Genomic DNA, 10806 nt, shown 5'->3' with positions numbered 1-10806 from the left:
GGGGCAGGGGTGGTTCCGAGCTGGGCCTGGCTTCAACTGCGTCTCCTAAGTGCTCGGAGGGGCCCAAAAATTCAGAACGGTGTTTTCATGCCAAACACGCATGAATGGTTTCTTCAAGAGAAAATGTGTCAGACCAAGACTAATTAGCCAAACAGCAAAACACACAATGAAACCAAAGGAAGCCAGCAAATCTGGTTCACCAGCAGCCACAAAGCAACAGAAAACAGGTAAGTCGGAGGTAAGTTTTTCAAGCACCTGCAACAGGCCTGTAAGGTGTCCTGACCAGAGTCTCTCCTAAGCCCCCCCTTTAGGCACCCGGGCTAGATCAGCGCCCACCAGAGTTCTGCACCCGTGCACCCCTCTTCAGAGCACCCAGACCCTCTCTGACACACTTTCCCAAGTTCTCCTTCCCACCCAGACCCTGGGCATCTCTAGACCTGCCAAGTGTGCCCCCAATCCACCCCACCCCTAGGCACAGTTGGCAAACACCAAGACCTTCTCCATCAGGACACAAGCCCGGGGCCCCAGCTCACCCCAGGGGCTCTGGGGGAGGTTCCTCAGATCTGGTCACCTTCACCCAAAGGGGCACACCAAAACCTGGGAGAAATGTGTCAGGCCTGATGATATGCAGTCCCCTGGAGGGCACCAGGAAAAAGTTAGGTGCTTGGTGACCCCTGGGCTCCAGGAGCCCCTGCCCTCCAAAGACGGGCAGGAGCATCATTGCTGTAAGGTCAGGACGGGAGAGCAAGGCACTGGGAGGTGGGGAAGGACCTGGAACGGCCCCATGAGAGGGCAGAGGAGGAAGCTGCCAGGGCAGCCAGGAGGGATCCCAGGGCTGGGAAAGTCACTTGGCAGACAGCAGGGCCCCAGGGCCCAGGCCAGGGCAGACGTGAGACCCAGAAATGGGTCCTGACCAGAAAAAGAACATGTAGGAACTTGACCCAGGTCCCAAGAACCCAGCAAGGGCAGGCTGGGCCCACTCTGCGCCAGAGGCTCCTGGAGTCCTGGCGGACATTCAGGCACCTGAGAGTCCTCCTGACAGGCCTGGGGGAGCCATGGCTTGCCAGCAGCCTCGGTGAATATGGGAATAGGGAGAAAGAAAGCCCGTAGGGACCGCATGCACCCTGTGAGGCGCTGCCATGTGCCAGGTTCTGTGCCAAGCACCCAGCTGGGTATTTCCTCAGGGCCCCAGCCAGGAAGGGGTGGCCTCTCTAGCTAGGCCAGGTGGGCCTCGCCCCAGGGTGGACATTCTTGACCCTGTTCCACCCTGCCTCGGGATCATGGCCAGCATTCACAGACCCAGGGACCCCGTCACCTCGGTCAATCCTCACCACAGCTCACGAGGTAGGGGGGTCATCATCCATCCTTACAGATGAGGAACCAAGGCTCAGAGAGGGTGAGGAACCTGCCCAAGGGCACACAGCTAGTACTCAGCAGAACTGAGATCAAGACCAGGGCAGTCTGAAGGCAGACTCCCAGCTCTCAGCACCAGGCTGCACCACGCACCCCAAAGCAGTAGGGGACGGTTGGTCTCACCCTGGGGCTGACTGCAGACCCGGGTGGTCCCCTCCGACCTCCCAGCTGCTGGCCCCTGGGGCTGCTGCTGCCAGACAACACCAGGTTCAAATCAAACTCAGCTATGGAGTAACGTGAATTTCCCTCTCGGCCTCAGTTCCTTAGCTGTACAATGGGGGTGCAATGTGCACATCCACGGCCCAGGGTGAGACTGAGACTGCATGAGGATGAATGAAGTGACCTGTGGGCTGCAGGGAGGGGCTCAGCCCTAAACTCAGGGCCCCAGAAACACAGGCTCCGCCTCCCCTGCGGGCACCCTGCTTCATGCACACCAGCCCAGAAAGCACCCGCCAGCTCTGAGTGGCCCCCAACCCAGAGCAGCCCAGCCCTTGGCCGTCCCACCCAGGGAGGCACAGCCCCGTGGCCACCATCACCTGGGACTGGGCCAGCACCTGCTCCGCTCGCCGCTCCCGCCCCTGCCCCACGGGGTTGTGCCGGAAACACCAGCATTTGGTCAGCTTGAGGCTGGGAGGGGCCGCCGTGTAGACCCGTCTGTCTGCCAGCATCCCTACCCTCCTGTGTCCCCGGGGAAGGTTGACTAAATCCTTTTTGTCCTCCTGCTGCTGATACTGATGAATCTGGACGAGCGCGTCACCTCCCCTTCCATGAACCCAGCTCATAACCACCCACTCGGTGCTTAAAGCTCTTTATCATGAGCGTGTATCGCTTTGGTAATCAGAAAATAACAACAGGGCACTTTAAAAACAATAAGTAATAATCCCCCAGGCCAGCTGGGGCGGGGGCGGGCGTCCCTGAGAGCCGTCCGGGGGGGTGGCCGTCTGTCCGACCGCCAGCCCCAGGCAGCCTGGCCACCCCACGCGCGCTGGAGTCACACCAAGCAGCTGGGGCCTCGGGAAAGCCGGGGTTCCTCAGCTCCTAGGCCGCCGCCCTCGGCCCCCACTGCCTCCTGCAGGAAGGAAAGACTGACCTGCCTCCAGCGCCGCCCGCCTCCGCGCGCCCCACTCCTGACCCCGTCCCTCACAGAAGCCTCTTTCTCTCAGGTACACAGAAGCTTGCAGGGCGAGGACCAGGGGGAGGCGGGGGAGGCCCCCACAGCAAGCATTGGGGGGGTCCCCCTCTCCCTACCCCACTCCCCCCACCCCTGTAACTGCCGCCCTGAGCCCCTCCTCTGGGGCCTCTCTCCTGCCCCCTGCCCTGCTCTGCCTGGCGCTGGCTCCACTGTGCTCTGGGCCCACCGAGCTGTGCTTTCTCTCCTGGCTTAGGAATCCGACTTCAAAGCAGCTTTCCCAAAGGGCCCAGAGCCACTTCCACTGCATGTGAGGCTTTGGGTAAAATTTAAAATGCCACATCAGAGTTGCAAAGAGCGTGACACCCTCATTCACCTCAACCTCACAAGGAACCTCCTCCCTGGAGCAGGTGCTAACGGCCTCCCTTGAGGCCTTTGTGAGGCTGGCTCTGCAGAAGCCCCCACCTCCTCCAGCCCCCCAGGGCCCTCCAGCTCCCTGCCCGAGGTCCCCAATCCCCCGGGTGTGGCTTCTGGGCCTTGGTCCCCTCAGCGCAGGGACCTGGCAGGCTGTGGGCACGGAGCTGGGGCCCAGAGGGTGCGCAGGGGGGTGGGGAGTGCTGGCGGGACCTCTGCTCCTGCGGGGAGCTCGCTGCAGCTCTTCAGCCCGGCTGCGCCTCCTGCCCGCCCACAGCCTCCTGCTGCCGCCTGTGATTCACCGGCTCTCGGCTCTCGGGTCGTCATCACGCCTGACTCACCTTCAGCATCAGCTAAACGTGGCCCGGAGATGAGTGGCGCCGTGGGGCGGGGAGCTGAGGGCAGGAGAGGAACGTGGCGGGGGCTAGCCTGGAGGAGCTGCAGGTGCTGCTGCTGCTGCTGCGTCACGGAGGAGCCCTGGTTCCTGCTGTCGCAGCACTTTACAGTTTACACAGCTCATCTCTCCATTTTCCAGGGGGGCAGGGCAGGAGCTGGGATTTCCACTTGGCCGATGGGGAAACAGGAGCTCCCAGAGAGGGGATGGGTGGAACGGAAGGCAGGTCTCCAGAAGGCACCCGGTGCCTTCCAGCTGCTCTGCACACACCCTGGGGTCGTCCCGTCCCAGCACCAAGCCTCAGCCCCAAGTCCAGGGACGAGGGTGGAGAGCCCAGGTCCCTCCTCAGCAGTGGGGGGGTGGGGGGTGGTGAGGACAGGCTGGGGCGGGCACAGCAGCTGCTGGTCTTGGGGGCATTCATGAGCCACCCCCCACCCCGGCCCCGCCGGCCCTTAGATTGAACCTGTCTAGGAAACGGTAGAGGTGGGAGGCAGCTCGAGGGGGGCCGCCTGTCTGGGCGGTGGGTGGGCAGAGGCGAGGAGCGCACCGCACCTGGAGCAGGTGGGTGCCGGGAGACTCACAGGCCCACTGGGTCCTGTGAGCGGGACTCCAGCCCCACGACACGACAGCCCTGGAGGGAAGCTGTCGCCTCGGGTAGGGACTCAGGTGCACGGCAACATGCTCAGGGTCTCCCGGCTGGGAGGGCTGCAGGGGGCCTGGCTTCTTCCCTGGGTTCCAAGGCCAGCCCCCCGTGCTTCTGCAGGGCCAGCCAGCGGAGGGACTGGACAGCCCCGCTCCAGCCTGCAGGCCCCGGCCAGCCCCCACCCCGGGAATCGCAGCGCCCCCACCACAGTGTGCAGCCCACACGGCTTCCACGGCTCAGTCTGTGTCCCTGCGGGTGCTGGGGGCCCAGGAGGTACCCAGGAAGCGTGAGGGGAGGGAGGCCTAGCGGGTGCCCAGGCCCAGCCTCCAGAAGGCTGCAGACGTGAGGGCCGCCGGCTCCAGGCCTGCCCGGACTTGGCCTTGGCCAGGCCTTCTGGCTTCCCGCTTCTTTCCCTGTCCTGGGGGGAGGCTGGTGGAGCCCCAGGGCCTGGGGGGGCGGGAAGCCAGAAGGCCTGGCCAAGGTGAGCGAGGGCCTGACACTGCTCTCTGGGCAGAGGTGGGGGGTTTTTGACTTCACACACGTCCCCAAAGGGATCATCCTCTTACAGCGCGGCCTCGGGATGCCACTGCTTGCCAGGAACACGCAGGGAGCCGAGGGGCGCAGGGATGAGGAGCTGGCCTTGTGCCTGGAGGCGGTGGCACCTGAGGAGACTTGAATAGCCACTGCCCGCCTGTCCCTTCTCACCCGCAGACTCGTCCTCCCACCCTGTTGTGCCGAGAACCGCGGTCTAGAAGCAAACCTAGGAAGCATAGAGAGGAAGGAAGCAGTAGGCAGGGGAAACTGAGGAAGGAGCATCTTTCTATTCTTTAAAAATAACAACCTACGGCAGTCTGGGTGGCTCAGTGGTTCAGTGCCGCCTTCAGCCCAGGGCGTGATCCTGGGGACCCGGGATCGAGTCCTGCATTGGGCTCCCTGCGTGGAGTCTGCTTCTCCCTCTGCCAGTGTCTCTGCCTCTCTCTCTCTCTCTCTCTCTCTGTCTGTCTCTCATGAATAAATAAATAAAATCTTTAAAACAACAACGACGACGACCTGGGAGTTCCTGGGGGGCTCAGTCAGCGAAGCGTCAGCCTTTGGCTCAGGTGGCAATCCCGGGATCCTGGGATCAAGTCCCAAGTCGGGCTCCCTGCTCAGGGGGAGCCTGCTTCTCCCTCTGCCTCTGCCTCTGCCTCTACCGCTCCCTCTGCTCGTTTTCTCTCTCTCTCTCTCTCTCTCAAGTAAATATATAAAGTCCTAAAAAAAAAAAAAAAAAAAAAAAGACCATCTGCACATGGATCCTCAGAGCCTAGCTCTGGATGCCCAGCAGGGCCTGGGCAAGGCTGCTCACTCCCTGGGCCTCAATGTCCTCACCTGTGAGATGGGGTTTCCGAGGCTGCAGCAGCGACATGACAGTCTCACTCGGAGCCACAGCCTTGCTGAGGCCATCGTCAGTCCTTTCTGCCACCAGCACGAAGAAACAGTTCTGGGCACCTGATGAAGGAGGCCGGCTGGAGGGAGGCCGGGGTCTCCCAGGCCAGCTGGCAGCAGCGTTGACATGGGCGCCTCCTCCCGAAGGCACCGTCTCCACAAGACACAACAGGCTCCCAGCCAGGGCTCGCGGTCCTCTCAGGGCCCCCAGAAGTGTCCTTATTTCTTCTACGATCAGAAGGAGAAAAATAAACTTTTAGGTTGAAGAAAATGTCTCGATGTAGAATATGAATCTATTCATCTTTATGCCAACGCAGGCATACGATGTAATTTTTAATATTTTGCATGGAGGAGGAAAGCGCCCTGCCTCTGAGTGTAGCCAATTCAGAGTCAGATTTCCAGGAGGGAAATTCTGACTGGTCAGCCTGTGTCGGGGGCCCACCCTGGGGCCAAGAGCTCAGACCAGCGGGCAGGGCGACCAGGCCAGGGTTGGCCACTAGATCCCCATGTCCAGGGAGAGTGAGGAGAGGCTGGGAACCCCCAAGGTAGGGGCCTGTCCTGAGGGTCCGGTCCCCAGTAGGGGCTGTGCTGGCCTCTCCTGTGCCAGGCCTGGGCCCTCTGCACCAGCAGAGATGGACACCACAGGTAGGTGCTGACAGGGGCCTCCGGGGGGCCAGAGGCGGGGCTCGAGCCCTCACCCCCCAGCTTTGGGTCTGCTGGCCATGCACGGTCTTCTCAGGTTCCCACCAGGTCCTGGTGATAAAACTGACTCAGGATCAGCCTTGGATTTAAAGCCTTGAACCAGGGGCACCTGGGCAACCCAGTGATTGAGCGTCTGCCTTCAGCCCAGGGAGTGACCTCGGTGTCCCAGGATCGAGTCCCATATCGGGCTCCCTGCAGGGAGCCTGCTTCCCCCTCGCCTGTGTCTCTGCCTCTGTGTGTGTGTCTCATGAATAACAAGTTAAAATCTTAAACAAAATAAAGCCTTGAGCCAACTGTGGAACTCCGAGAGAGTTCTCTCTGGGCCTTGTTTGCCCCTCCTGTAAAGAATCTCAGCTGCAGGGGAGCAGCCTCACGCATTGCTGGGGGAGCAGAGACGCAGAAGGATCAGGAGAATCTCAAGAGACAGGGACGGATCCCGGACGGACACTTTCGAACCACGCTGTCGGACATCTGGCGAGTTCTTCCGGGGAGCTTGGGAGTCTTGAACGGAAAGGTGATCGGAGCCCGGAGCCAGCAGGCCTGTGCGTCCTGAGGAGGCCCGGCAGGAGCAGAGGACAGGGTCACGCCTCTCGCCCCCTCCCAGGACCCCCGTGGGACCAGCCCTTCGCCAGCCCTCTGCCTTTGACCTCACACACCAGCCTGGACGCAGGCGGCTTTTCTGGGGCCTCGAAGTTCCCAGGCACCCTGCGCGCTCCACCTGGGCACACACCCAGCATCCTCCTGAGCTCCGGCTACGTCCAGCACGCCCAGGTGGTGTGTCTCGTCCCTACGGCTGCCCTGAGGCAGGGCCTGATTCTCTTTCCCTCTCTCAAGTGAGGAGACAGAGGCTCCAGGCACGGCGTCCCGTGGAAGTCTGCGTCACCTCTGCAAACATCGTCATCACAGCGGCCGGCTGCGCGGCGGCCAGGCGGGTCCCTGGAGAGCAGCCAGTGAGGCCGGGGCGGGTCTGGTTCATCCCCGCACGTGGGGAGGGGCTGAGCCAGGCCCTCTGCTCACAGGCTGCCTCCCTGCCCGGCCCACCTGGCCCTGGGCCAGCCCCCAGGTCCCCCGGGGCCGGCCACCCCACCCAGGCCTCGGGGCCCAAGCATTGCCATTCCGGGCACACAAAGCATTCAGCCCCAGCTCTGCTGGGCAGGCCCAGGACTGGAAGCGGCTCCCGAACATCTGGAAAACATCTTCTCCCTCTCCGGTGTGGTGCTGCAGATAACAGGCTGCACGGCTGGGGAGGTGCGCCCTCCAGGCGCGGTGTGGAGCCCGGCGGGAGGGTGCGGGCACCTTTGGCGCGGGGGCAGCAGGTGGCCATCCTCACCCCAGGGCAAGGACACTCCTCCTCGCGGGGGCCCACACGGCTGGGCTTTCTTTCTTTTTTTTTTTTTAATTGTATTTATTCATGAGAGACAGAGAGAGAGGCAGAGGGAGAAGCAGGCTCCATGCGGGGAGCCCGATGTGGGACTCGATCCCAGGACCCCGGGGTCACGCCCTGGGCCCAAGGCAGGCGCCAAAGCCCCGAGCCACCCAGGGATCCCCATGGGCTGGGCTTTCTTTCAAAGGTTGCAGAAGTGTTGATGTTTACGCTTAGTGATTTCGTTCTCTCCGAAATGTAACCGTGATATAAAGACTACAGTCACCGACCCCTTTCTGCAGACCCTGTTTACAGAGGGCGTCCTTTCTCCGCTGATCTGTGCGGCCACCTCTCCGGGGGACAAGCTCTTTAAGATCTGACCCCAAAAGCGACAGAGCAGTGAAGGACTGTAATCCAGGCAGCCAGCCAGGCCCAAGAGCAGAGGGGCCCCGAGGCAGGGAGACCGCTGCCGAGCTCCGGGAGCAGGGAGGCGCGGGGGTGGGGGGGTGGAGGTGGGGGGTGGGGGTGGCCTTCCCTGTGAGCACCCCGGCTCCCACAGAGGTGGGGCTGTCAGACCCTGGGGGGCTCCTGTCCCGTCCTCCGTGATTTCCCAGATTCCAGGAAGGCTCCCAGGGGGCGGTGGCGAGCCCCCAGCAGGGGTGTGTCCATCCTGCAGCTGGGCCAGCCCTTCCGCTGCTGCGGCCAGCCCGGCCTCTGGGAGCTGCTGGGAGCCGAAGCCCAGGGCTGGCGGCGCGGAGGGCCCTGAAGCCTCAGGGCCCCGGGCAGGGGTGAAGGCCCAGGGCGGCTGGGGAAGGACGGGCCACTCTGGCCCTGGCCCTGACCCGTGAGCCCCCCCTGCAGCCTTCCCGGTGAGCGGCCTCCAAAGCTCCTGCAGCTGACAACACGGGGTGTCTGAGGCTGTGCCCGGTGCGTGCTGTGATGACCTGTGTCCCTGGCCACCGGCACTGCTTTCGGGCCATGGCGCCTGCCCGAGGGGGACGTGCGGCCCAGGGAGGGTGAAGGTGGGCAGATCCTAGGGGGTCGGGCGTAGGGCTCAGGAGGCAGAAATTCAGGAGAGCAGAAAGTGGGAGGTGCCGGATGGCCCTGGACACCTCAGCAGGGAGGGCTGGTGGGGCCCCTGCAACGGTGCCCCCCGGGGGTCAGCCTTTCAGGCTGGGCCGTGGGCTGCAGCTACACAGAGAGAGACGTGGGGATGGGGGTGGGGTGGGTGGTGGGCTAAGAGCGTGCAGATCGGGTGGGAACCCCGCGAACGAAGCCCTGCGGGGAGCAGGGTATCCTGTGAAGGAGACGGGGAGAACTAGCACCCTGCCTCCCAGGTGGGCCTCTCTAAATCAGCCACCCCGAAATGCCAGAGCAGCAGAGAGCCAGTGGGGGCTGCTGGCTCATGTTGGGAGCCCCCCGTGCCTGCCAGCTGTCCCCAGGAGCGGGTGTGAGAGTCGCGGTTGTCTCGGGGGTGAGGGAAGCAGGGGCAAGAGGAGGCCTGGGCTTTAGCACCTGTTGGTGATGTCCAGCAGGCCACCCAGGGGGAGGGCAGCCCTGAGCCCGCGCCCTGAGCTGGGATACACATGGGATGAGGAGCTCGGTCCCGCTGCCTGCAGCAGCCTGCTCCTTGCAGGGGGGTCCCTGCTGCCTGGACTCCCTACCTCAGTGGGGAAAATGGGGAAGCCATTCACCCCCAACAGCCTCCCACCCAGGGCCCCCAGCTTCTGGTGGATCTGCCCAAAGCCGACACACCTCTGGGCACTCTGCTACTCCCCAAACCACGTGGGGGGGCAAGGCAGGGAGGGGTCTGATGACACACCACATGGCGCCAGGCCACATGTTAAAGCAAGTTTTCTACAAGCTACTTCATAGCCCTCAAAGGCAGTCCCCTCGGTTACCTCCCAGGGAGCCCCAGATGCCAAGAGGTCAGCACTGCTTAATGGACCCCCCTTTATTCCAGCTTTATCAGCTAATGGCAGCTAAAGTGATTTTACACAAAATAATGTGTCAGAGATAATTGCTCCTGGGCACAGCTCCCAAATTCCAACCTGCAACCAAAGGCCAGACGTGCCCGTTAATGATTAAACCTCTGGAATCGGTGCTGCTGCGGGGCAGAGTGGCAGGGAGGTTCCTGGCCGGGGCCCAGCGGCTGGTCCTGCCCCTGCAGGAACCGGTTCCTGCCCAGCCCAGCGGGGAGGGGAAACCCTGCTCCACCAAGGGAAAGCTAAATATTGTCGAATCCCAGCATCCAGGACAGCAAACAGGCATCCCATTGTCTGTCACATGACGGGTCATGGTCATGGCCCAGCTCGTAACCCTCTGAGGTCAGGACGCAGGCCCAGGAAGATCTGAGAGCATCCTGGCACCCCACAGGTAGCAGGGGGGTGGGACGGGCCGCATGGCCTTCCTCTGTGCAAGGGCACATTCTCCGGAATGGTCTCGCCTTGCACAATGGACTCAGACCCTCAACATGAACGTGTATAGGTAGGCACCAGCATGCAAAATACCCTATGCGGCCATAGAAAGCAAGTGTGGGCCATTCTCCGAGGTGGTCAAGAGTTTGGGATTTACACTCAGAGATGCTTGGGCTGCAATCCCACCTCGGCCACTTGTTGGCCAGCATGTGATGGCTCTAAGCGTTTGTTCCTTCATCTGTGAAATGGGGACATGAACCGGACCTCAGGACATCCTGAGCCTTAATGATATGACACAGGTTGAACACCAAGCACCGTGGCCTGGGCACGCGCTGGTAAGTGTTCAATACCCAGCAACCGTTCGGTCATCACAGTTACAATCTCAGGATTCTGCACCCCCAAGGCCCTCTGTTCACTCTGCCCCCTACCATCTCCTGGTGTGTGTCCACAGGTTGAAGCTGACGAGTGTTTAGGTTCAATGTCTGGGGCTGACTGAGGGGGGATGGCAGAGTGGGAGGGAGGTAACCTGGCCTTCCTGAGGGGGACGGGGTCGCTGTGAAAGTATAGATATTTTTATATATAATCCACCTAACATAAGACATACCCTTTAAAAATGTACGATTCGGTGGCTTTAGTACATTTGCCAGGGTGTGCAACCGTCACACTCTTTAAGTCCATCATGTTCACCATCTCAGAAAGAAACCCCCACTCCATGGGGATCCCTGGGTGGCTCAGAGGTTTGGTGCCTGCCTTCGGCCCAGGGCATGATCCTGGAGACCCGGGATTGAGACCCACATCTGGGTCCCTGCATGGAGCCTGCTTCTCCCTCTGCCTGTGTCTCTGCTTCTCTCTCTCCCTCTCTCTCTGTCTCTCATGAATAAATAAATAAAATCTTAAAAAAAAAAA

General features: G+C 61.8%; 1 long non-coding RNA gene across 2 annotated transcripts; it reads right to left on the bottom strand.

Moving 5' to 3' along the window:
* Positions 1–4409: 4409 nt before the first annotated feature.
* On the bottom strand, positions 4410–7046 carry LOC144321219 (uncharacterized). 2 transcript variants are annotated; one of them, XR_013386974.1, is made up of 3 exons: positions 6495–7046; positions 5362–5646; positions 4410–5244 (listed from the first exon to the last, which is right to left on the bottom strand). It is a non-coding gene; the product is annotated as an uncharacterized LOC144321219 (long non-coding RNA). The 2 variants fall into 2 exon arrangements; XR_013386975.1 differs by having other exon boundaries at positions 4410–4753.
* Between the last annotated feature and the right edge of the window lie 3760 nt (positions 7047–10806).

This window comes from Canis aureus, chromosome 9 (genome assembly GCF_053574225.1).
Source record: "Canis aureus isolate CA01 chromosome 9, VMU_Caureus_v.1.0, whole genome shotgun sequence".
Lineage (NCBI taxonomy): Eukaryota > Metazoa > Chordata > Mammalia > Carnivora > Canidae > Canis > Canis aureus.
Note: the sequence above shows the minus strand (reverse complement) of the source record. Positions and strands in the feature narration are given on the sequence as shown.